Raw genomic sequence first — 24,073 nt, forward strand, 5'->3', positions numbered from 1 at the left:
ACACTCCTAGGCTACAGGATTCTATAAGACAGTCTCTACACTGTACCTTCCTTTTAAAATGTGAGAAAAAAAACCAAAAATCTAAGCTCTGGAAAACAACAAGTCCCAAAGGTTGTGTGGACCAGTAAGGTCAAAATTGAATGCAAGGCGCCTGGTGGTTGATCAGGACAAAGATGCCCCGAAATTACTGAGAATAAGAAGGGGATATTTAGGACTGAAACAGATGACCTGGCCTTGACCCCCAGCTGTCCTTAACAAACCCCCAACACAGGGCACCCATTCACCCATCACCAGCCCAAAATCCCAATATTAACTCTGTGTTGAATCATTAAGTCTCAAGGAGGAACTTTTGCCTTGTTTTGTTTCTCTCTTTCTCCGTCCCCTTGAATGACACCAAGTGAACCCATTTAAAATGAACCTGAGCCTACATATTTTCTTAAACGACTGAATTAGAACAAAATCATAACACTGAAACTGTTCTCCAAAAAATAATGTGAGCAGGATATGCATTTCATCCAGTCTAAGGCCCCAGACAAAGAGACACGGGAGAAGGAGGTTAGGGGTTTCACAGATGGCAAAGACTTGAACCACCCAGCCATTTGTTGAAACTTCCTCTCAGGGACAAAGAGAAGAAGCTTTTCAAAGTTTTTTAAACAGCTTGCAAAGAGTGCCACATGTGCATTTTAACCTGGCGGTCCTCCAGTCCAGCTCTGTGTCTTGTATACCTGCTTTTTCTCTTGATGTATCTTACTGTTCCTTGCAAACGTTGAGCTGAGAATCTGCTACTCCAGAAAGAAGTTCAGTGTCTTGGTTGAACGCGAAGACTCTTGGGACAGCCACGTTCTGAACCACGCTGCATCTCTAAATGCTAACGCTCCTGGTTTGGTTAATTTGATTAAGTGGTGAGAAAAGGCACCTTGCCCACAGATGGACTGTTAACACATTTGCACTGAATTCTGTTAAATGTTCCTCCTTCAAGTTCCTGAGTTATTTTCATCATTGTCATTTCTTCCCGTACTGCAGCAATTGCTAATCTCTTTGTTCCCTGAAGAGTTTTGAAGGTGCCTTGGTTCACATCATTTTTTATCTTGTTACCTTAATCACGCGCTATTGACCAGACTGGAATTCATCAGCCTCTTCAGAGTCAGCCCTATAGCCAGGTTTTCGGCATGCTCCTTGAAGAAGGTGCCTGTCTTCCGCCTCCCTGGGCACACGGGGACAGTCCCGGATGGCACTTTTCCTAAACAATTACAAGACTGCGGGGATGAACAGTCTCATTCTAGAAGCCAGCCCCGGCAACACCCGGTGCAGGTAACCTGCCAGAAGACGAGACATTGCAGCACTTTTGGAATCTTTTGCTTGTTTCTCAGGAATCTACTCCCTTTCTTGGGCAAATCAAGACTACCCAAAGCAGACTCAACTGTTTGGATTTCTGGATTTGCTTTTGTTTGTTTTTCTTCCACTTTCTCTTGCAGTCCAACTGAGTCATATTCACTTTTTTAAACAGTTTAAGATTCCATTGAATTTAAAGAGTTTTATGTTGTTTGAAAAAGTCCAGGGATGGGTCCTGTGAGTTCATCGCAGAAGCATATGGACTTTGCTCGCACCTCCAGGAGCTGGGCGCATCCGTCGCTGCCGCCCAAACGTCGTTCTGATTTACACATCCACGTGCGGCTGGCTGATGGATGGCCCACTCTGTGGGTGCGGGGTGCTGGCAGAGCCCTGGGACCAGTGTAAAATGACACCTACTCTCAAGGCGCCTCTGTCGTTTTCTCTTCTACCGGAAACATCCCCAAAGTCCAGCTATAGCGAGAGAAGGAAGCACAGGGCAATGAAATACAGACTGGAGCATGGGGCCCTCCCTAAAGGCCAAGCAGAGGAGGCAGTTCCCTGCAGCCCGGTGGGGGCCAGGTCAATGTGGCTGTGATCCTGGTCTGAGAACTGCCATTTGGACAGGTAGACAGGAAGGCGGAAGATGTTTCAGGTGGGGAAAGGGGCTGAGGGACGCCTAGAGGCAGGACCAAGAAAAGCTGGTTAAGAATCGGAAGAAACTGATATGGCCAAGGCAGGAAGTGTTGAAGGCCTAGCTACAAAGTGCCCGAGGCTGGATCTGTGTGTGTGTGGGGGGGGGGGGGGCGGGGGCGGGGGGGAGGGGGGGGGGCGGGGGGGGGGGGGGGTCGGGGGGTGGGGATTGGGGGGGTCGGGGCGGGGGTGGGGGGGGTGGTGCGGAGGGGGCATGGCCTGCTGCCCTTTCCACCACCTAGGCAGGGAGAGGTCCTGCAAGCAGAACAGATGTAAAAACCCAGTAGGCTGGCGGAGGGTGCAGCATGCATGCAGAACTAGAGGTCAGAGGCCAGGGGGCTGAGCCTGGAGGCAGCACAGCCAAGATGGGCCACGAAACAAGAAAAAAGGGGGCAACTTTGAGAAAAAGCTCCAAATAATTGATGACAAATACAGACTACCCAAAAATTAAACATCCTTCGCATGCTCATTTTTAATTATTCCCCTTATAGATTTAGCAAACAACCCATCTGCCTGCAACTGAGGCTCAGTGCACTACCACCTAAATTATAATTCTTTCATTATGAGCCCATCACCTCTTCTCCTTTCCTGAAATTAATCCAGAAACTGCCAGATACAAATGTCTATTTAATAAAATGAACATCTGTGATGACACACCAGGAGCAAAATCCTAGTTGTTCCAAACCCGGCATTTTGCTTTGACAACCAAGTACCTGTTTTATTTTTTAAATACTTTCTCTCTTCAAAACACCTGCTTTCTTTACACACTGACTTCTAAAGGAAGAGATTAATTTTTATTGGCAAGAACAGAAATTAGTCTCAACAACAACAAAAGAGAAGCTATGCTCTATAGAAGAGCTGCCTGCTACATGAAATAATACCCAGAAACATCAACCCAAACCCACAGAACCAAGAGAGGCCAACCCCGTTTTCCCACATGAAAGCCACAGTGTGATAAACCTCACTCCCTTGGAATCAAGCTGCAGTTCTTATTGTGCCCATGCGGCCACAGGACCCCAGTCCAGGGTGGCTGGATTTCCATTAGAATTGCCTGTCCTTCACTGCCTTCTCCTCCACCCCTCCTGCGCCCAAGTCCAGTTATTCAGTGAGTTATAATTTGGCACTAAAATTCAATTAAGCTGAAACTTTGGTCATACGTGGTCTTTATCTCAGCAAAGCATAATTTCTTTGACCCATTTTCCAAACATCAGCTGATCGATTTGAAACCGGACAGAGGTAAAAGTTGATTTCAATCGCGCTCACATTTGTAGACAGTGGCTGGGGAAAAGAAAAAAAAAAAAAAAAAAAACTTTTAAAACTTAAAAAAAGAAAAACTTCAAATAAACAGGATGGGGAGTTACTTATGAAACTGCTTGAGGTTTTCATAGCCCTTGTCAAGCAGAGACCTCGGCCCGCTTGGCAGACTTTAATTAATGTCCACTCCGGCCCTGCAAGCCATTTTCCCAATGGAAATTCTGATGAGAAAGGAAGGAATGCGAGGTTCAAGGCCGCGCTGTTGTTGAGTGGGCTGCGGGATTGGGGACTGAAACCCCGCGGTTCCCCCATGAGCCGCGAAAGTCTGTGGAAGTATTGAGCACCCCTATTGAGGACTGTGGGAGTCTGGGCGGCTTAATGGGATTGTGTTCGGTGCTTCGGGCTGTCCTTTAAAAGACTCCATGGCACCAGCGAAACTCCAATAATAGGGCCTCTCTAATTGCTTTCTGACTTTCTATGAAACTTTCTAAGCTATGCTGACATCCTCGACTACAACGACGGAATTCAAGAGTGGAGAAAGGCGAGACAAAGTGGGTGTGCGGAGAGAAAGCGGTTCTCAGCGAAGCGTGTGGGAGGTGGGGGGTAATTCGGGGGAGGGGAGATGGGGCGGGTGTTAAATCGGTGCCGGGGAAAGAAAAATATGAGTGTTCTCTTTTGTGCGAGACAAACAGCCGAGCGCGGCGAGGTCGGGGCCGGGGTCACGCGGCTCCGGGCTGCAGCTGCCGCCGTGGGGCGGGCGGGGGTCCCCGGCGGCCCCCCGGGCGTCGCGGCCGGCGGCGGCGGCGGCGGCCTCGGCAGGCATTCCGGCGGCGCGGGCGGCCGCTGTCCTCGCGCGACCCCGGCCCGTCCAGAGCGCGCCCCGGGCGACCCTCGAGGAGGAGCGAGGGGAGCGCGGTCCGGGCACCCGAGCAAGGTAAGCACCGCGCGGGGACCCTCGGCCCTCGAGCGCGCGCTTTCCGCCGCGCTGGGCCGGCGAGCCAAGACAGAAGGCCGCGGGCCGGCCCCACCGCCCGGCCTGGTGTTCCCCGTGCGCCAGAGGCCCGACGCCGCCGCCGGAACCTGGGACCCCGGAGACCAGCCAGCCTGGCTCCCTACTGGTCCTGGGCCCGGCCGGAGGGCCCGGCGGGGCTCACCGCGAGCCCAGGAGGCCAGACAGAGCCCAGAAAGCCCGCGGGTGACCTTCCCGGGCCGCCCACGACGAGGGTCACCCTCCCTCCGAACCACTTGGTGCGCAGCGGCCTTACCAGGGTCCCAGCCGGGCGCTGGGCGTCGGCGGGCAGGCGGCGCGTCCCGGGGGCTCTCGGTGAGCCCCGCAGCCGCCCCTTCGAGCGCTCCCAGCGCGCAGGCGCAAGCCCAGGCCGGAGGGGGCCCCGTCCCGGCTGGCGTGGGGGCGCGGGCTCGAGTCCGGGCCTGGGTCGCTGCCCTGCCCGGCCACCAGGTCACCCGAGGGCGATGGCACAGTGGGGACAGGGGAGGGGGCCGGGGGCGGGGGTAGTTTGAAGGGGCAAAGAGATGGCGGCGGCGGCGAGGCCCAGGCGCCGGCAATCAAAGGCTGGGGACGGCGGCCCGCCGCGTCGCCCCAGGCCAGGCCTGGGGCATAAAGGACCTTTATCCTCAAGTGACACGGCCGGCGGTTTCCCCTGCCTCCCCCGCCCGCGGCCTTAATTGGGGCCGGCTGCTAATGTGATTAAAGGCCAGTTAAATGTTTCTCGGGGCAGCCGGTGGGAAGAGGCCGAGACCCCCTTCTCCTCCCCGGGGTCACGCCAGGCCCTTGGTCAGGGGGTCGGTGGTGGTGCCAACCCCAGGACGGCCTGGCCAGGGGCCGGCCGATTGTTCACCCCCGGGAGGGGAGGCCGCGGGCGGGCGGGCGGGCTCCTGGGGCTTTATGTAAGCCGGTGGGCTTTGGGCCCGGCCGGATTTGGAGATTCTTTTCGCACAGTTTCCATTTTCTGGCCTTTGGAACGGCGCCCCAGGCCCTCGGGGCCCTCCCCCTCCGGTGCCTGGCGCCCGCGGGGCCCAGCCGCCCAGGCTGGCCTGGGGTTTCCTGGCGTTGGGGGTCGGCTGGGCTCGGTCGGAGCAGGTCGATTTGGGGGTCTCCCGACTGAGGACAGGTCTCTCGGGATGGTGATGCGAGGCTGGCAAATGGTGGCCAAGCAGAGCCCCCCCCCCCCGCCCCGACCCGCAGCGCCCCCAGGCCTAGGTCACGGCCAGGTTCACACGGCCGCGGCGGCGTGGGTGGTCGCGCCCTCCCCAGAGGGCTGGGCGTCCCAGCCTCCAAGGGTCGCGGGGGGCCGAGAGCAAGTGTCTGCGCCGCGCTGCCCTCCCGCGCCTGCTTCCGATGGCGCCCGCGGGCTCCTGCCCTGTGCCCACAGGTTCTGGGGTCTCCTCCTCCAGCCTGCCCGACTTGACGGAGGCCGTGCGCCCGGAACAGCTCCGGGGCGCTGCGCTAGGCGAAGGTCGAGCCACTGACTGCGGCGGCGGAGTGCGAGCTCGGAGCCCCGGCCTCCTAGATCGCTCCCTGCCCGTGGCCCTGGGCCCAGCCGTGCGCTCACAGGGGTCATTGCTGGGGGGTGGAGGTGGGGTCCCCTGGGGGGGGGTCCCCGAAAAACCAAGAGCCCGGCCCAGCCCAGTTCCTACACCTGTGAGGTTGCAAATCCGAACCAGTCGGGATGGGGGAGGCAGATAAAAAGCCTAGTGGAAGCCAAACGAGCTCGGGGTGTCCCGACAGCTGGCCTTGGCCGTGCGCTTCGGTGGCGGCGGCGGCTCTGGGGCGCACGGGGGCCGGGCAAAGCAGGTGGGACCCGCGGCTGGAGCCGAAACGCAGGCCGCGCACCTTCATCTCGTCCCCGCGGGGGTCTCTCCCGCGCCTCGGTTCGCCTCTGTAAAGACCCGAAGGCCGCGCGGCACCGGGCCGGGGGACAGCGGGAGTGCGCCCGGGGGCTGCGGGCGGAGCCGGGCCTCGGGACGAGGGCAAGGTCGTCGGTGGCCCTGCCGCGCCGCGCCAAGAGCCGCGACCCTGAGTCCGGGCAGCCGCCTTGCGGTGCCCACGAGCGACACTTGCCATTTCAAGCACGACACGGTGTTTAAAACTAATATGGACTAAGCAAGCGTGCTTCCGTAGAAATTTTACAGATCGGTTGTTTACTTTTCCCCCAAATATTCTCTGAATAACAAATGGCAGGTTGAACAGATCAGAAGATATGAAATGAAAAGGATGGCGTTTGCATGTAAATGGAGTGAAAGCAGACGGTAATTTTTAATAATATTTTTTGTCAAAATGTACAGTGGCTCTCAAATTTTGTCATGTTCAAATTCTATAATTATTTGATATTTAAAATACCCGTTTTGTGTATTTTTCAACCAAAAGAAAAAAAACCGTAAAAAATTTAAAAAACAGAAGCTGGAAAGCAAGAAAAGCCTAAAGAGAAAATGGGCCATGAGGAACCAAAGCCTTTTCCTGATATCCTGTTTTTTTTCTTTTTTTTCTTTTTTTCCCTAGGATCCCCGAGGAAAATACAAGTGAAAATAAAATTGTTTCCTATTAAACTAACACATAGATATAATTAATTTCGTTCCAGATGGGTCTAAGGGACCTAGCTATTGTAGTGTACTCAGAAAACATTAGATTCAAGGTGATTATACTTTCTTCAGCTGCTCAGAGAACTGTAAGGAAAAGTAAACAGGTCCAGCCTCATGATTTTTTTTAAAAATCTGTTTATTGAACACAGATAAAATTAGAATCATCTTCTACTTGAGACAAAAATTGCACAGGCAAAATCACCGTTTTTTTTTAACTGAAAGAATATCTGGTTTTGTTTTGTACAAAACAGCACTATTTCACTATTACATAACAAACTGAGTGACCTTGGCTTTGTTTGAACTACAACTGCCCTTAAATCAGTAACCCCAGTGATGGTTAAAAAAAAGGAAAAATCCATTTTTCAATTCATCTTCCATTTGTACTGAAATGGCTTTTCCAGTGATGTTGTTTCAATAAAGGAGTAGCTTAGAGTAAAACAAATAAGCCGTGTGTTCTTGGTAAATAATTTTCTGTTTCAAAAAACCAAAAGTAAGTTGACTATTGCTCTTTAGGAACAACCTTTAAACTGGACAGGAAAGGGGAAAATGTGTTTTTGTTGTCTTTTGGAAACCCGGGAGAAGGGTTGAGATGCAGCTAGTCGCACTGCGGTATGAGGGGCCCTGCTGTTCCGCGGGTGGGGGCTTACTGGAGTACCAGGCCGAAACGTTTGTTCCTACCTATGCCAGCGCGGCTCAGACCCCTTATGTGTGTGAGGGTGTGATGGAAGGCAGTCAGAGGGTCGGGTGTACAGGGAGGGTGCAGGAGGTGCCCCGGGCGTGCAGAACAGACCCACATGGCAAGCCTGGGCACCTCGTACCTGCTGCCCCTGTATCCCCGTTTTGGTCCCATCTGGAGGACCCTCCTCCTCCATTTTATGATGTTTTCTCTCCTTTAAAAACTCTCCGGTGGGCCCCTCAGCAGCCTTGTTGGGGGCCCGTTGGTCATTTTCACAAAAACAAGTGACCAAAGTATGGACCCAGACCTGGGATGCGAGAAACCCCTGGGCTCCCCTGGCACCTGGAGAGGCCCAGCCTGACCAGCACGGCCGTCTGTCTGTTCACGTCCCGTGAAGCCAGGCGACAGTGCTTCCAGCCCCCGTCCTGACTGTGGACACGGTGGCATCATGTGTGTGTGAGCGTGTTGTGGTGGCATCATGTGTGTGTGAGCGTGTTTGGGATTTTTTTTTGATTCTGTTTTTGTTTTGTTCTATTTGTTTAGTTCACAGAAGGAAAACAAAGGCCCCTTCTGTGGCACCTGGCCCAGGCAGTGTAGCAAACAGGAAAACCAGGAGGGCAGAAGGAGCGTGTGGCCTCATGTGGGAAAGCCAGCTTGCTCTATGCTTGTTTATTACAACTGAAGGTCTCCAGGGGCCTGTGTGAGTGTGTTCAGTTGCTCAGCCGTGTCCAACTCTTTGTGACCCTATGGACTGTAGCCTGCCAGGCTCCTCTGTCCATGGGATTCTCCAGGCAAAAATACAGTAGTGGGTTGCCGTGCCCTCCTCCAGGGGATCTTCCCGACCCAGGGATTGAGCCCGCATCTCCTGCATTGCAGGCAGGTTCTTTGCCACTGAGCCACCTTCCAGTGACTTAGAATTGCCCAAACAGGCCTGAGACCAGGAAGGGAAGGAACCCCCTGCAGGGTTGGCATCTGAAGGTTCTCCCCAGCCTTCCTTGGGGAAGTTGGCCCCCAGCACCCTCCAAGATCAAAACAGCCAGCCCACATGTTCTGAACATCGGAATAGTCAAAGATATTTAGAAAAATGGCCTCCAGTCTGGGAGACCTTAGAACTTGATGGATATAATAAACAAAAGGAGCGGCAGTGTCTGGCAATGCCCAAAGGAGGGGAGACAGCTTCGCTTGAAACTGGATGTACTGGGGTTTTCGCTCACATCCCAGGCTTCCAACACAAGTCTGGCCTTCCTCTGGTTGGAGGAGAATCAATAGGAAAGAGTCAGGTACACGGGGCCAGCTCCCCACTCCAGCCAGAGTCAGTGACCTGATTGGAAAACAAATCTGATCACCCCGTGGCCGCCCTCCAGGTGCCCACTGCTGGCTTCTTCCCCACAGGCCAGCTTGGCATTTCCTGGCCCCTGACCCCCCCATCTCCACATCATCTGGACATCCGCCTCCTCCCTGAGGCCCTCTGCTCATCACCCACAGGGCCCCGGAGCAGGAGGTTTCTCTCTGCCCATCCCCTAGGATTACACAGGGTTCAGCGCCTCTCAGAGCAGAGAGCACCCTGGTGGAACAGCTTTGGGGCCTAGGGTTTGGGGACCTCGGGGCACCTCTGGCCCGCAGGTGAGGGACTCCGTGGGACTCACGAAGAGAGGACAGCATGGCCCGTACCAGAGCCTTGGGGTCCCCCTCATTCAGCCGCAGCCAAACCTCAACACCCTGAGCACTCAGACCTCACACAGGGGCACCGCCCCCTTGCCCGGCCAGCGCGCCAGCATGCGGGTAGGGCCGCAGCACGGAAACCCTCCAGCGCAGCCTGGCTCCTGTCCTATGCCCGGCACCGGCGTTCTTATTCAGAGAACAAAAGCCCGGAGGCCACTGAGGAGCTGAGAAAGGCCCAACGCAGTGGCTTCCAGGGCTTGCTGACGGTGGCTGGGGCGAGAAAGGAGATGGCCAGTCTCATCCCAGGACACTCACAGCGGCTTCATGTGAAATAAGGGGTGAGCTCTTTGTACACACAGAACCAAAACGCTTCCCCAGAAAAGGATTTTTCTAACCGCATCGGGAATTCTGACGTTTGTTACCCCGTTTCCTTCCCAGCGATGGCTGCCACCTGCCAGAGTGATGCCCTCATCCCAGTGGGCTGCCTCTTGGAGTTCATAGATCCCTGTTTTCAGAGCTGCGGGCATGGGATGGAGGAGCTGGAGGCAGCCCAGAGTGCCCACAGTCCCCACCTGCTTTGCTTCCCCGATTCCAGTCCCGGAGTCAGAGCATCCTGCTGACACTCAGGCCACCACTTCCTAGCACCCTGGCATTGGGGGTGTCACCACCCTTCACTGGGCTTCCTCTCATAGTGGGGTTGACCGCACCCACCTCCTTGGGTTACAGTGCAAATCCAGGGAAGTCGTGCCAGAGACAAGGGCTGGGCTCAAGGTACCCACTCACTGGCCACTTTCATCCCTGGGCCTTCCTGCCACACCTGTGGTCCTGCCCAGGACGCCTGCCCCCAGATCACCCTCCCAGCAAAATCCTTCTGCTGCCAGCCCAGCTCCAGCCAATTCCTGGGTCCCCACGGCAGATGTGAACCCATGCGGTCCAGCACAGAATCCTCAGAGCCTGGATGGAGTCATGCTGCCCCCGTGGGACCCCAAGGCATGGGGGACAGACAGGGGGTCTGTACCACCCATGCCAGCCTCTGCAGACAATCCGCTGTGTGCTCGGTGCCCTGGTGCCAGCCCTGACAGCAGTTTGGAGGTGTAGGTGCTGCTTTTCTCCCACCTTGCCCCTATGTTGCAGGTGGAGCATGCAGGGCCCAGAGAGGGTGTTCACATAACTACGGGTCACACAGCAAGAGCAGAGCTGGGCTCAGGCCGGCTCTCCTAGCCTTGGCACACCATGACACTCTGCCTGATGAGCAGCCCCTGGGGTCCACGACCAGCATCCTTCCACCAAGGAAGGGGCCCTGAGCTCCTGTCTTCTAGGAGGAAGGCCCCCAGGCAACATGGAGGAGAGCTGTTCCCTGGCTTCCTGCATTCCTCTCTCGGAGCCCTGGGAGAGCTGAGTCCATTTTCTTCTGACTGCTTCTGACAGCTGCCCAGGGGCAGAACCGCAGCCTCCCTGCTCCAGCCTCAGCGGGCTCTCCTGCTGCCTCAGTGATCGTCACCATCACATGGCCAGGACAGGCTGCCCCTGTGTCCTCTGTACACACAAGCAGGTATACGTGCATTTGTGCACACACACCTATGCACACGTGCACATACACACACACTCGTGCACACGTACACACACCTGCACCGTGCATTTTAGTTGGCAGATTGGTTTCACACACACTTCAACCTTTCTAGCCTTTCTGTAGGCAGCAAGTGAAAATTAGGAAATAGATCACCAACTTACTCTTGGGGCAAGTAATAGACCTGGGGTGGGGCGGGGGACATGGATCTGGTGGGACTGGTCTGTGCCTGGCTCTTTCCCCTCAGGTCTGTTTTGGGCTCCACGAGTCTCTGGTGGCCCCTGAATGGGGGACACTGGGCAGGGGAGCTCTGTGCCCACCAGATGTGGCCAGACACCTGCCCTCGCCACCAAGTCTCTTACGGTGGCGCTGACTTCCGAGTGGGAGAGGGCCCAGCAGGGCAGGGCGTGCAGTGGGGAGGGATCGTGTCTGCATCAGTCAAATGGCCAGGGAAGTGCTGCTGAAGACAAAGCTGTGCTTGAGGCTGTGCAGGACGGTTCTGACATCAGTATGTGCAAAGGCCCGATGGAGGACCTGGCCAGCACCAGAGATGCAGGAAAGGGACAAGAGATGGGGGAAGAAAGGAGAGGAGTAGTGGGGCCTCCCCTCCAACCCCGAGTGTTCCACCTCCCCCACCCCGGAGCCCAGGGATTGTGAGAGGCACTCCCAGGGGGACCCACTGATGTGCAGACCTACCCTGTGCAGCCAAACCCATCTTTTGTGGCTTTATGACTGTTGGGTTGATAGTCCCTTTCGTTTGGTTTTGTTGATCTGACAGCCTTTTCTAGCTTTGAAGTGGCTCTTGTGTGGTCCAACCTTTACCCAGCTCATCAATAAACAGATGAATGGGTGAGGAAGTTGTGGTACCCACACGTGATAGAGTGTTATTCAGCCATTAGAAAAAGAAGAGAAGGTTGCCATGTGCAGCAACATGGATAGACTTAGAGTTTATCATGCTAAGTGAAGTCAGAGAAGTATTATCTGATATTGCTTGTGAAAGTGAAAGTGTTCATCGCTCAGTTGTGTCCAGCTCTTTGCGACCGGGTGGACTGTGGCCCGCCAGGCTCCTCCATCCATGGAATTCTCCAGGCGAGAATCCTGGAGTGGGTATATGTGGAACGAAAGGAATGCAAATGAATCCACATACAAAGCAGAAACAGCCTCACAGACTCTTCGGAGGGAATCTTGCCCCCCCTACCTCGGTCACTGGGTGTAAGAGGCCAGGCTCAGGACATGGATCCTGGGTTTGCGGGAGGCCCATATAGAGGCAGAAGACTCACTGTGCAGGTGGGCAGACATGGAGAATGATGGAAGCTGCTGATGGGGTGGGGCAGTCTTGCTGCTCAGCCTCAGGGGGTGGGGGCCTCAGGCCAGCACTTGGGGGCTGCCTCATAGCTCCTCTACAGCCTGGTTTTATCCTCTATGAGGGGAGGCCCTTCATCTTTTGGGGTACCTCCATCTCTGGCATTCCAGAGCTCTAACAATCAAGGTCAGCCACCAGCAGGAGGCATACGGCCAGAGCCCACTGTTTTCCGAGGTAACCATACGGAGGCTGGCCCAGGAGAGAAAGTGAGCTGGTCTCCATGGAGACTGGACCAGCATCCCAGAGGCCCTCCAGTTCATCCTTCCTCTCACCTGAAGCAGGAGCAAGGCCAGGGGCTGATGTCTGCCACCATCTTGAAGGCCTGAGGCCATCTAAGCCATTCCCATGGTTTTACAGGTGGGGAAACTGAGGCCTGGGGGAGGGGAGCTTCTAGAGAGCTCGCTGAGCTGGTCGGGACAGAGCTGGATGCCTGCCAGGCTGAGGCTCCTCTGTCGCCCCTGGAAACCTGGGCCTTGTGGGAGCCTGAAGTAGCCTTTCTGTTCAGGCTGCCAGGACACCTGTGGTCACCAATGGCAACATCACCCTCTCAATGGCCGTGCGAGTCACAGGGCAGCAGCCTCGAGCTCAAGTGTGAGCTGGGTTCAGAGGCTGGATGAGGCAAGACGGGCAGCTTAGGGCCCCCTGCTTGGTGGCCAGGTGGCCGCGGAATCCTGTCCTGGACTAAGTATAGTTCCTGGGCAGGCTTGATCTTGGTTATCAAGCAACTATGGCAAGAAATACCCGGCTTCATCTTTCCCAGCTCCAGCTCAGGGTGGTGGGGCAGCCCCCCAGGGGCCTGGCGTGGGCGCCAGGTGGACCCCCTGTGACTCCTAGAGCAAGGCTACCCCTTCCCTCACCACCAACCCCCTCCCCTTGCCCGCTTTGGACTAGAAGTCAGGCAGGAGTCTCTCACATCCCACATTCTGGAAATCATGGGAAACAGCTGATTTCCATAAGCAAATGCCCAGGGACACCCCCCTCGCCAGGACTGGGGATCACTTGCTGCAGTCCTAGCTTTTTTCTTTTTAATTTTCTTTATGAAAAACTGTTATTGGCATATAGCTGTTAGTCTCTGCTGTACAGTAAAGTGAATCAGCTATTGCTGTTTAGTTGCTAAGTCCTGTCCGACTCTTTTGTGACCCCATGGGCTGTGGCCCACCAGGCTCCTCTGTCCATGGGATTCTCCAGGCAAGAACACTGGAGTGGGTTGCTGTTTCCTTCTCCAAGGGATCTTCCCAACCCAAGGTTCAAACCTGGGTCTCCCGAATTGGCAGGAGGATTCTTTACCGGTGAGCCACAAGGAATCAACTATGTATATATATACATACACCCCCTTTGTTGGATTTCCTTCCCATTCAAGTCACCACAGAGCACTGAATAGAACTCCCTGCTCCATCCAGTAAGTTCTCATTAGTTATTTTATAGTGAAGTAAAAGTCGCTCAGTCATGTCCAACTCTTTGCAACCCCATGAACTATACAGTCCATGGAATTCTCTAGGCCAGAATACTGGAATGGGTAGCCTTTCCCTTCTCCAGAGGATCTTCCCAATCTAGGGATCAAACCCAGGTCTCCTGCATTGCAGGAGGATTCTTTACCAGCTGAGCCACAAGGGAAGCCCAAGAATACTGGAGTGGGTAGCCTATCCCTTCTCTAGCGGATCGTCCTGACTCAGGAATCGAACCAGGGTCTCCTGCTTTGCAGGCAGATTCTTTATCAACTGAGCTATTACGCCTATTTTATGCATAGTATAAAAGCCCCAAGCCTATAAAATAGAAGCCCTTTTTTATGCATAGTGTCAATAGTGTGTATGTGTCAATCCCAGCCTCCCAGCTCCTCCCCACAGGGTCCATCTGTCCTCTGTGCCTGCTCCTAGAGAGTTATTCTCTCTTTTGAGCAAAAGGTGAGTTCTTAAGATGACATGACTGTTTTCCTCTTTAATACAGAAAAACACAGTAAAGGAATTAAAGGCTTCCTACCTCTATCCAGGATACCCCTTGATGTTTTCTTAAATAGAGTCACACACTCAGCTGGGATGAAAACTCGGAGGACACAAAGGTGAACACGGAAAGCTGGAAGCCCTGAGAGCCCCTCTCCAGCCACCCTCCCCAGCCGCACCCTGGTCAGGGGTTCAACTCCTCGCTTCCGAGGCCTCAGTTTCTTTATCTGCAAAGTGGGTGGGATGGCAGTACCCACCTCCTGGGGTCTTCCAAGGACTCAGTGAGTTAACAACCTGTAGGGCCTGGGAGCTGGGTGCTCAGTGGCCTGTGTCCATGTGCCTGCCACCAGGGTACGTCCAGGGCATATACCTCCATCTATTTAGTTATCTTCTCTTAAAGTAACTCTTTAAACAACTTGTTTGCGTTTTGGCTCTGCCAGGTCTTCGCTGCTGCCTGCAGGCTCTCTCTGGTTGTGATGAGCGGCGGCCACTCTTCGTTGCGGTGCACAGCTGCCCGCCGCGGGGGCTCCTCTTGTTTCAGAGCACCGGCTCCGGGGCGCTCGGGCTTCAGTGTTGCGACTTGTGGGCTCAGTAGTTGTGGTTCCTGGGCTCCAGAGCACAGGCTTGGTAGTTGAGGCACACAGGCAGGTGGGATCCTCCTGGGTCAGGGATCGAACTCACGTCTCTGGCATTGGCAGCCTGATTCTTAACCCCTCGGCTAGTAAGGAAAACCCTGTATCTTTTTTTTCAAACTTGAAAATGGATCCCACTTTGTTTGGCATCTTGCCTTTTTTCACCTTGTTTATTTTGGAGACCTGTTTGTCCCAACACACACGGGTAGACGCACCTCCCTCTCTCTCAGGAGGCTTTAGGTGCCCGTGTGACATTCTGAATGGTTACCGACACCAGGACACCCAGAAGTTAGAGACCTAGAAACGTCGATTCTGGCCCAAAGTGTGGACGCTTATTCAACTTGGCTGGATGTACATTTCTGCCGGCCCCGGGCATCCCCCTGCCGGCCTGGGGCATCCCCACTGTCCACATAGTTTGCAGTCTGATCCCAGGTGCCCAGATGGGGTCAGCCCTATGAGATGTGTGAGGACCATGAAGGTCACAGTGATGAGACAGAGGTGGGGAGTGGACTGCAGCAGTCCAGGGCACGTCAGGGCCCTAGCAGCATGGGCTGGAGCCACAGTGCCCATCTGGCCCGCCCTGCGCGGTCTCCCAGGACCTTCACGGCATGAAGTGCCTGCCTTTGCACTGAGAAGTTAGCTGGGACGTTGTCAACCAGCCTCCTCTAGGCCCTTCCTGAGGAGCCCTCTGCAACCCCCAGGGCTGGCGGATACGCGAGCACCTCGGCCCCTTGGGGGCGGCCCACACAGGCGGGTCCTCGGAGGTTCAATTCCGAACTCAGAGAGCCGGCAACTTCTGGAAACAGCCAGATACCGTTCTGAGCCAAGCCCAGCAGGGCTGCTGCTGGGGCCAACCCAGGTCACCCTCGCGAGTGGCCACAAAGCAAGGAAGCACTTCCCCCACCCCGGGACCGTCACTTGCTTAGACCAAGTTCTGGAGGAGAGGCTGCCAATCTGTGTCCAGTGGTGACGGCGCTGTGGGGCGAGGAGGCAGCCTCTAGGGTGATGGGGACTCTCTGGGAGACTAAAGTTTTGCACGTTGGTCAACGTACTCAGATGCTGAGTCCAACCATCTCCTAAGAAGGGGTGGCCGGCAACCACCCAGCTCAGCCCACGTCTGTGCCCTCACAAACTTGCCCCTGCTCCGTCCGGGGCCCCACCAGCCTCAGCACGGCCACTTTTTGTCTCCTTGTCCACCCCCGACCCCAGCACCCAGATTATGAGCATCTAGGGATCAAAGGTCATGTCTTCCCACATCTAGGTCTCCATAGCTCAAAGCGACATGGAAAGATTTCATCAGTATAGGTGGAGGAAGACAGGATGTGCAATAGCCCTTGGAGGACGGCATCCAAAGAGCAAGGATAGGGTCCCGGCCACCCACAGGGACTGTGGTCTTGAACCCTAGTGTCCTAGTCTGTAAAGCGGGGTTGGAATAACAAGTACCAGTGGTCCCTTCCTATTCTGTAATTTATGGATTTACTCATGACAGAACGTCAAAGGCAGGGGAGGCCTCTGTGCCCAGTGCCCACTGGAGGGGCAGCCTCCCCCACAGCCATGCTGGGTGGCCTCCACCCACCCCCCAAGACCATTCCCTGACTCCACGGCGTCCCAGGGAAGGCAGCAGAGGTGGGCAGGAGGGCACGAGAGGACACGCTCTCCTGACCATCCAGCCCAGCAAAGCTAGAAACCGTCAAAAAGTAAAAATTCCATTTGTAAACAAGATCGAATTATTTGATTGTGAAACCCAGGTCCATGGAATTTAAAATAATTTAATATGAAACAATATCATTTGAAATGCTGGCCAGCCAAGGACTTGGGGGCAGGGGTATGTGTGTGTTGGGGGGAGGTTCTAGCCTCCTGTGGCCGTACACAGGCTGGAACCCAGCCTCAGGGAATAATAACAAGTCATCATTCAACAAGCGTGGTTAAGAGTCAGCTATGTGGCCACCCCAGGCCAGGCACAGGGCAGCTGGCCCATGGCTCCTGTCCTTCTGGGGTTCACAGTCTCAGGGAGCAGGCAAAACATAGACAATTAAAAAGCAGAGCCGGCGATCAGGACAGGGGCATTAGGCGGCATATAATCCAAGCCAAAGGGGAGATCCAGATGGACCCAAGGGCGAGAGCTGTTGGCCACAGTGGGTGTCATCGGGGGAGGCTGTGGGAGCTTCGGAACTGCAGTGAGAAACTGAGGCATCACCCTTGGGCGTGGGGGGTGGGGCAGGGGATGCAGAATAGAAACGAGAGGATAGAAACAGTGGCTGCTTTCAACCCTAACTTCATCTTGCACTGCTGTGTGACCTTGAGCCTCACGATGGACAGAAAGTCGCTATCAAGCCTCAGTTTTGTCCCCTGCAGCGTAGGAATAACTAATCCAGGTCCCCACTCTCCCTGAAGGTGTTAGTTGCCCAGTCTCATCCAACTCTTTGCAACCCTTTGGACTGTAGCCCACCAGGCTCCTCTGTCCATGAGATTTCTCAAGCAAGAATACTGGAATGGGTAGCTATTTCCTTCTCTAGGGGATCTTCCCAACCCAGGGATGGAACCCCGGGTCTCCTGCACTGCAGGCGGATTCTTTACTGTCTGAGCCACCAGGGAGACTTTCCTGGTGATGGCTCAGTGGTAGAGCCATCCAGAGCCTGCCTGCCAGTGCAAGAGATGCAGGTTCGATCCCTGGATGAGGAAGATCCCTGGGAGGAGGAAATGGCTCCCTACCCCAGTATTCTTGCCTGGAGAATTCCATGGACAGAGGAGCCTTGTGGGCTGCAATCCATGGGGTCCCAAAGAGTCAGACACAACTGAACAAATTGAACACACCATCACTCCCCATCTGCAGCAAGGGTCAGAAATCATTCACGTGGAGCCCAGGGGAAGCTGACGTCACCAATGGACAGGGGCTCCCAGGTGGGGGCCAGGATGCAGTTGGCATGGGCAGGGGTGAGGCAGTGGACAGGTGCCCAGAAGCCTGGCGCCTGTGCGGTGGGCTCTGTGCTTGCCTGGCTCAGGACCCCTCTGGTGCTTTTCGGAGGGATGATGGAGCCGATCGTGATACAGCAGCGCTTGGCCTCCATGCGTCCTGCCTCGACATAAACACGATCGGGAATATTTCAGGGCCGTAAAAGCAAGAAAAACAAACCCAGGGAAGCCAGACAGAGAGCTTGCAAATGCTCACTTTCATGTCACATCCAGAAACCACATGTTCATCCAGCCACCTGCGGGCGTGTAGCTCCGTGGGGAAGTGCTGGCTTGTTGTGTTTAGAAAACCAAGCTGGCCGTACAGCCGCGGGGGACATCCGGGCACCACCCCCTCCATCCTCCCAAATGCGGCTGCAGCCTTAGAGGCTGCCTCAGGGTTTCGGGGGGCACGGTGCCTCTGGGTTTGGACCCATCTGGGAGACAGGGGGCCAGTGGTGAGGACCTCTCATTACTGCAGTGCCCCCGTGGGCAGTCCCCTAACCTCTCTGTGCACAACGGGGTCTGGAAAATGCCCGAGGTCTCCTGGCCAGTGGGTGGTTCCCCTAGAATTCAAACCAGGCCCCCTGACTCCCTGGTCTCCTTCCTTCCCCACTCCCCCCCCCCCCACCCCGCCCCACCCCACAACGGCTGGGCATGGCCAGGGCGGAGGAGAGGGGACCAGCACACACGCCAGCAAGCTACCTGGGAGCCCAGGGAGGGCTCCACGTGCCCCCCCTACCGGTCAAGGCAGCAATGCTGAGAAGCGTTATTTTTATTCCCCCCAAGCCCTGCCAGATTACATTGTCAAGGCCAGCACTTTGGAGATATTTCCTTGGTTTCGCAATTCACGCGGTGACTAACACATGTTACATTCTGAAAACCTCTCTTGGTAAAAATTTAAGCTGAATTGTAAATACATAAAAGTCTCAGTGTTAATGGGGTGCGTGATTTCCCAGTGGCTGTTTTGTAATCCCAAGATCCAGAAAGGATGTGGAATTCTATAAAAATGGGTAGCGAGCACGTATCCAAAACTGCCCTGTGAGTCCCTGGCTATCGGCAGCAGCCTTTACGTCTTGCTCATCCGTATAGAAAACCCCTTTGTGTCCCCTGCCCACCCTGCCTGGGGTTGGACGCAACCTCCCTCAGTCCATCCCAGGCTCCAGTGATAGAGCTGAGGCACAGAGGCAAGAGGCTAGCTCAAGTAAGCTAATAAGCTGATAAGGGGTGGATCTGGACTCAATCCCAGGCCTCGTGTCTCTCTGCCGCATGGCATCCCCTGCTGGGCACCTGTGTCCCGGGCAGGTGGGTCGTCCACTCCACACAGGCCTTGGCTGATGGCCCCAGGATGGACCTGCCTGGGACAGCCAATGCATAGACTGGACAATGGGGATCACAGTCTCCGCCCGAACATTTGAAATAAGAAATGAGAGAGGCGGCAGCTTGGCGCCCTGACGGCATGGGCACATCAGAGCCACGGGCAGGTGTTGGAGTCGGCATGGGAAGGTAATGGGGAGAGGAAGAGGAGAGAGGAGAAGAGCCCAGAGTCGGGGAGGAGAAGACAGTCCCCTTTGAGAGAGGAGGGGCCACTAGCGATGCCAGCTCAGTGCCAAGCACCCAGCGTATGGGCAGCAGCCCGACCGTCTGCAGCCTCCCGCTTGCCCTGCCCTCCACGCCTCCATCCCTGCCCCCCGCCCCCGGTTTATTGCTTGGTGGATAACACATCAGTCTGCACTCACCCTGCTTTTAAGTCATTTACCGGTTCAGCATCAATCTCCACACTGGCTGTAGGCTCCGGGCATTAAGTGGCCCATCTGGTGGGGTCCCTGTGGCATCAGCAGAGGCTGATCCAGCATGTGGTCATGGCACTCGGGTGATCATTGGCTGAATTCATGCTCCTCTGGAAGATCCAGGGAGCCACCCTACCCTGCCCCGCTGCTGTGGGAAATCCCAGTGGGTTTTACCACCATAAAGAACCAGAGCAGACACGGGCCCCTCTGATGGCTTCAGGGGGCCGTGTAGGGGTACAGCAGGCAGCTCCCTGATCAGCAGAGCTCACTGGGCATGCAGGGGGCCAGGAGGTGGCCGTGCAACCTGGGACACCTTATGGTACAATAAAAGCCGGACAGGTATTGAATTTTCTTCGAAATCCAGGGCCTGTTGGTCTGGGCTCCTCTTGACTCCCTGCCCACCACCGCCACCCAAGCTGCCTGACAAGCCCAGGCTCCGGCATCAAGGCCCAAGTCCCCTAGGGCCTGAGGGTCCCCTGGCCAAGGCGTCCTCACCAACATTCCATGACTTGGATCTTGCAACCCCATATGGCTGTTGGAGTCCACTAAAAGATGTGTCCATCCAAAGATAAAAGGTTGAGAGGCTGCTTTCTGAAGAACTTCACGGGTGTGGAGGGAGAGGTGTCAACTCAGTTTGGGTGTTACAGTTAGGTGTGGACTTCTTTTTATTATTTTTAATTGGGAGATGATTGCTGTACAATATTGTGCTGGCTTCTGCCATCCAACAACGTGAACCAGCTGCAAGTACACATAAGTCCCCCCTCTGAAGGGAGGGGAGGGAGGGGAGGGGACAGGAGGGGAGGGAGGGGAGGGGAGGGGAGGGGAGGGAGGGGAGGGGAGGGGAGGGGAGGGAGGGGAGGGGAGGGAGGGGAGGGGACGGGAGGGGAGGGGAGGGGAGGGAGGGGAGGGGAGGGGAGGGGAGGGAGGGGAGGGAGGGGAGGGGACAGGAGGGGAGGGAGGGGAGGGAGGGGAGGGGAGGAGGGGAGGGGGGAGGGGGGGAGGGGGGAGGGGAGGGGGGCCCACCCCGCAGCCCCACCCCACCCTGCCTGGCTGGGTTGTCACAGAGCACTGAGCTGGGCTCCCAGCATCCCGCAGCAAATCCCCACTGGCCATCGCTTTTATTCGTGACAGTGTGTATACGTCAACGCTACTCTCTCAACCCGTCCCACCCGCTCCTTCCCCTGCTCTGTCCAAAGTCTGTTCTCTACGTCTGCATATCTCTTCCTGCCCTGAAAATAGCTTCATCAGCACCAGTTTCCTAGATTCTGTGTATATGCATTAATATGTGAAATTTGTTTTTCTCTTTCTTGCTTCCTTCGCTTTGTATAACCGGCTCTCGGTTCATGCACCTCACCAGAACCGACTGGAATGCATCCCTTTTTTATGACTGAGTGAGATTCCATTGTCTATATGTATCAAAATTTCTTTATCCTTTCTTCTGCCGGTGGACATCTAGGTTGCTTGCTAGCTGTTATAAGTAGTGCTGCTGTGAACATTGGGGTTCTTTTTCGTGATTCCTAAGCAGGCGAGACGTGGTCTAGCTCTCAAGAGACAAACACATTTGGGGCATAAACAAGGTACAGAGAACCCAGAGATAATCACAATACAGTGTGATAGGTGTAAAAAAAAAAAAAAGTATGTCCAGAGCCCACAGGGGAAGGACTATTTCTAGATAGGGGTCAACATAGGCTCACCAATGAAAGGAAATTTCCATCAGCTCTTGTGATTTTAATTTGGTTCGTATCCCCAGAATTCCCATTATATTAGAGCCGACAGGGCCCTTAATGGAATTATTCAGCTTTCAGTAATAACGAGTTTGTCTAGGTCATGTAGGGAAGTACTTTAAAGTTATTCTGTCTTTTTTTTTTTTTTTTAATGATTGCAATGACTTACAATGCCGGAAAAGACATTTTCCTTAATTCAATTACCAAGTGAACTAAATGCATTTGCTGCAGATAATTAAGAATCTTTATAAATATAAAACAATTAGCCCTTCAGAATACAGTACTAGATGTTATTATTCAAGCTAGCTTCTCAATCAGAAACCCCGTTTTTCAAACCAGTTCCAGTGCACTGCATGCCACTCTGGGGCAGAGCTGCTGGTGTCCAGCTTGAGGGACCCAGACCACTCCATCCTGCGAGAGTCACTGAGACGCAGGTGTTTGCCGGCAGCCACCCTCCTCAGACCCCGAGCTGCCCTCAGCCAGGGCTCTCCTCACTCACGCCTCAGTCCCTTCTAGCCTCGCTGTTCAGTCACCAAGTCGTGTCCGGCTCTTTGCGACCCCACGGACTGTAGCCCACCAGGCTCCTCTGTCCATGGGATTCTCCAGGCAACCATGCCCTTCTCCAGAGGGTCTTCCCAACCCAGGAATGGAGCTCGTGTCTCTTATGTCTCCTCTACTGGCAGGTGGATTCCTTACCACTAGGGCCACTTGGGAAGCCAGTGATAAATATGACATGGAACTGTAAATCAGAAAGAGAAAGAAAAATATTGTTTACTAACACATAAATGTAGAATCTGAAAACATTAGTGTAGATGACCTTATTTACAAAGCAGAAATAGAGACACAGACATAAGAACAAATATCTGGGTAGCAAGGGGGAAAGAAGGGGTAGGATGGATCGGGACATTGAGGTTGACGCATATACACTACGATACTATGCGTGAAACAGATAACTGACGAGAACCTATTGGATAGCTCAGGCAACCCTACCTAAAGCTCTATGGTGACCTCAATAGGAAGGAAATCCAAACAAGAGGGGATATATGTAGACATATAGTTGATTCACTCTGCTGTACAACTCAGTTCAGTTCAGTTCAGTTCAGTCACTCAGTCGTGTCTGATTCTTTGTGACCCCGTGAATCGCAGCACGCCAGGCCTCCCTGTCCATCACCAACTCCCAGAGTTCACTCAGACTCACGTCCATTGAGTCGGTGATGCCATCCAGCCATCTCATCCTCTGTCGTCCCCTTCTTCTCCTTCCCCTAATCCCTCCCAGCATCAGAGTCTTTTCCAATGAGTCAACTCTTCGCATGAGGTGGCCAAAGTACTGGAGTTTCAGCTTTAGCATCAGTCCTTCCAAAGAAATCCCAGGGCTGATCTCCTTCAGAATGGACTGGTTGGATCTCCTTGCAGCCCAAAGGACTCTCAAGAGTCTTCTCCAACACCACAGTTCAAAAGCATCAATTCTTCGGCGCTCAGCCTTCTTCACAGTCCAACTCTCACATCCATACGTGACTACTAGAAAAACCATAGCCTTGACTAGACGGACCTTAGTCAGCAAAGTAATGTCTCTGCTTTTCAATATGCTATCTAGGTTTGTCATAACTTTTCTTCCAAGGAGTAAGCGTCTTTTAATTTCATGGCTGCAGTCACCATCTGCAGTGATTTTGGAGCACCCAAAAATAAAGTCTGACACTGTTTCCACTGTTTCCCCATCTATTTCCCATGGAGTGATGGGACTGGATGCCATGATCTTCGTTTTCTGAATGTTGAGCTTTAAGCCAACTTTTTCACTCTCCTCTTTCACTTTCATCAAGAGGCTTTTTAGTTCCTCTTCACTTTCTGCCATAAGGGTGGTGTCATCTGCATATCTGAGGTTATTGATATTTCTCCCGGCAATCTTGATTCCAGCTTGTGCTTCTTCCAGCCCAGCGTTTCTCCTCATGTACTCTGCATAGAAGTTAAATAATCAGGTTGACAGTAGACAGCCTTGACATACTCCTTTTCCTATTTGGAACCAGCCTGTTGTTCCATGTCCACCCCAATAAAAATAATTAATGATATAGAACTATACTCGAACACCACACCAACGTCAAATTCCTCCATGTGATATTTCACTACAAAATGTAAGATTAACTATGAGGGTAATTAGGCGATGGGTTCTTGGGACCTCTCTACTAATTTTGCAACTTCTTGTGAATCTACAGTACTCCATTTTTTAAAGTTATTTTTTAGCTTATTGACATGTTATTCACATATAGATTTGTGAGATATTTGAAGAGTACATCATGGTGTTTTGATACACTTATACAGGTTTCCCAGGTGGCGCAAATGGTAAAGAACCCACTTGCCAATGCCGGAGACCTGAGAGATGGGGGTTCCACCCCCGGGTAGGGAAGATTCATTGGAGGAGGGTATGGCAACCCGCTCCAGTATTCTTGCCAGAGAAATGCCATGGACAGAGGAGCCTGGGGTCGCAAAGAATCAGATGTGACTGAAGCAACTTAGCATGTACGAACATCGTGAAAGGATTCCCCCCCATCTAGATAATTAACATGCCTGTCACCTCACATAAAGAAAGATTGAAGGTGGGAGAAGGGGATGACAGAGGATGCGATGGTTGGATGGCATCACCGACTCAATGGACATGAGTTTGAGTAAGCTCCAGGAGTTGGCGATGGACAGGGAGGCCTGGAGTGCTGTGGTCCATGGGGTCGCAAAGAGTTGGACACGGCTAAGCAAATGAACTGAACTGATCACCTCACATATTTATCCTTTTTTTATTTTTTGGTGAGAACATTTGGTTTGCTCTCTCAGGAGTTTTCACTTATTAAAAGTTTAAAGAAGAAACAAACAAAAAGAAGTGCATTTGGCGTGGGGGTAGCGGAGCCACCCAT

The 24,073-nt window shown here is 54.0% G+C and overlaps 3 long non-coding RNA genes across 9 annotated transcripts in view; 2 read left to right on the forward strand and 1 right to left on the reverse strand.

Moving 5' to 3' along the window:
* Positions 1-5,263, reverse strand: part of LOC138423662 (uncharacterized) — a 29,542-nt gene extending 24,279 nt beyond the window's left edge. For 5 of the 7 annotated variants that reach the window (XR_011250377.1, XR_011250376.1, XR_011250375.1 and 2 more), the window contains exon 1: positions 4,542-5,263. This is a non-coding gene — a long non-coding RNA (uncharacterized lncRNA). Of the gene's footprint in view, positions 1-3,179; positions 3,301-4,541 lie in introns of all 7 variants that reach the window. The other 2 variants (XR_011250378.1, XR_011250379.1) reach the window with 1 other exon arrangement.
* Positions 3,882-24,073, forward strand: part of LOC138423663 (uncharacterized) — a 39,007-nt gene continuing 18,815 nt past the window's right edge. The window contains exon 1 of the long non-coding RNA XR_011250383.1: positions 3,882-4,210. This is a non-coding gene — a long non-coding RNA (uncharacterized lncRNA). The remainder of the gene's footprint in view (positions 4,211-24,073) is intronic.
* LOC138423664 (uncharacterized) lies at positions 5,324-6,847 on the forward strand. Its single transcript, XR_011250384.1, has 2 exons — positions 5,324-6,546; positions 6,797-6,847. It is a non-coding gene; the product is annotated as an uncharacterized lncRNA (long non-coding RNA).

The sequence above is a fragment of the Ovis canadensis genome, chromosome 18 (genome assembly GCF_042477335.2).
Source record: "Ovis canadensis isolate MfBH-ARS-UI-01 breed Bighorn chromosome 18, ARS-UI_OviCan_v2, whole genome shotgun sequence".
Classification (NCBI taxonomy): Eukaryota; Metazoa; Chordata; class Mammalia; order Artiodactyla; family Bovidae; genus Ovis; species Ovis canadensis.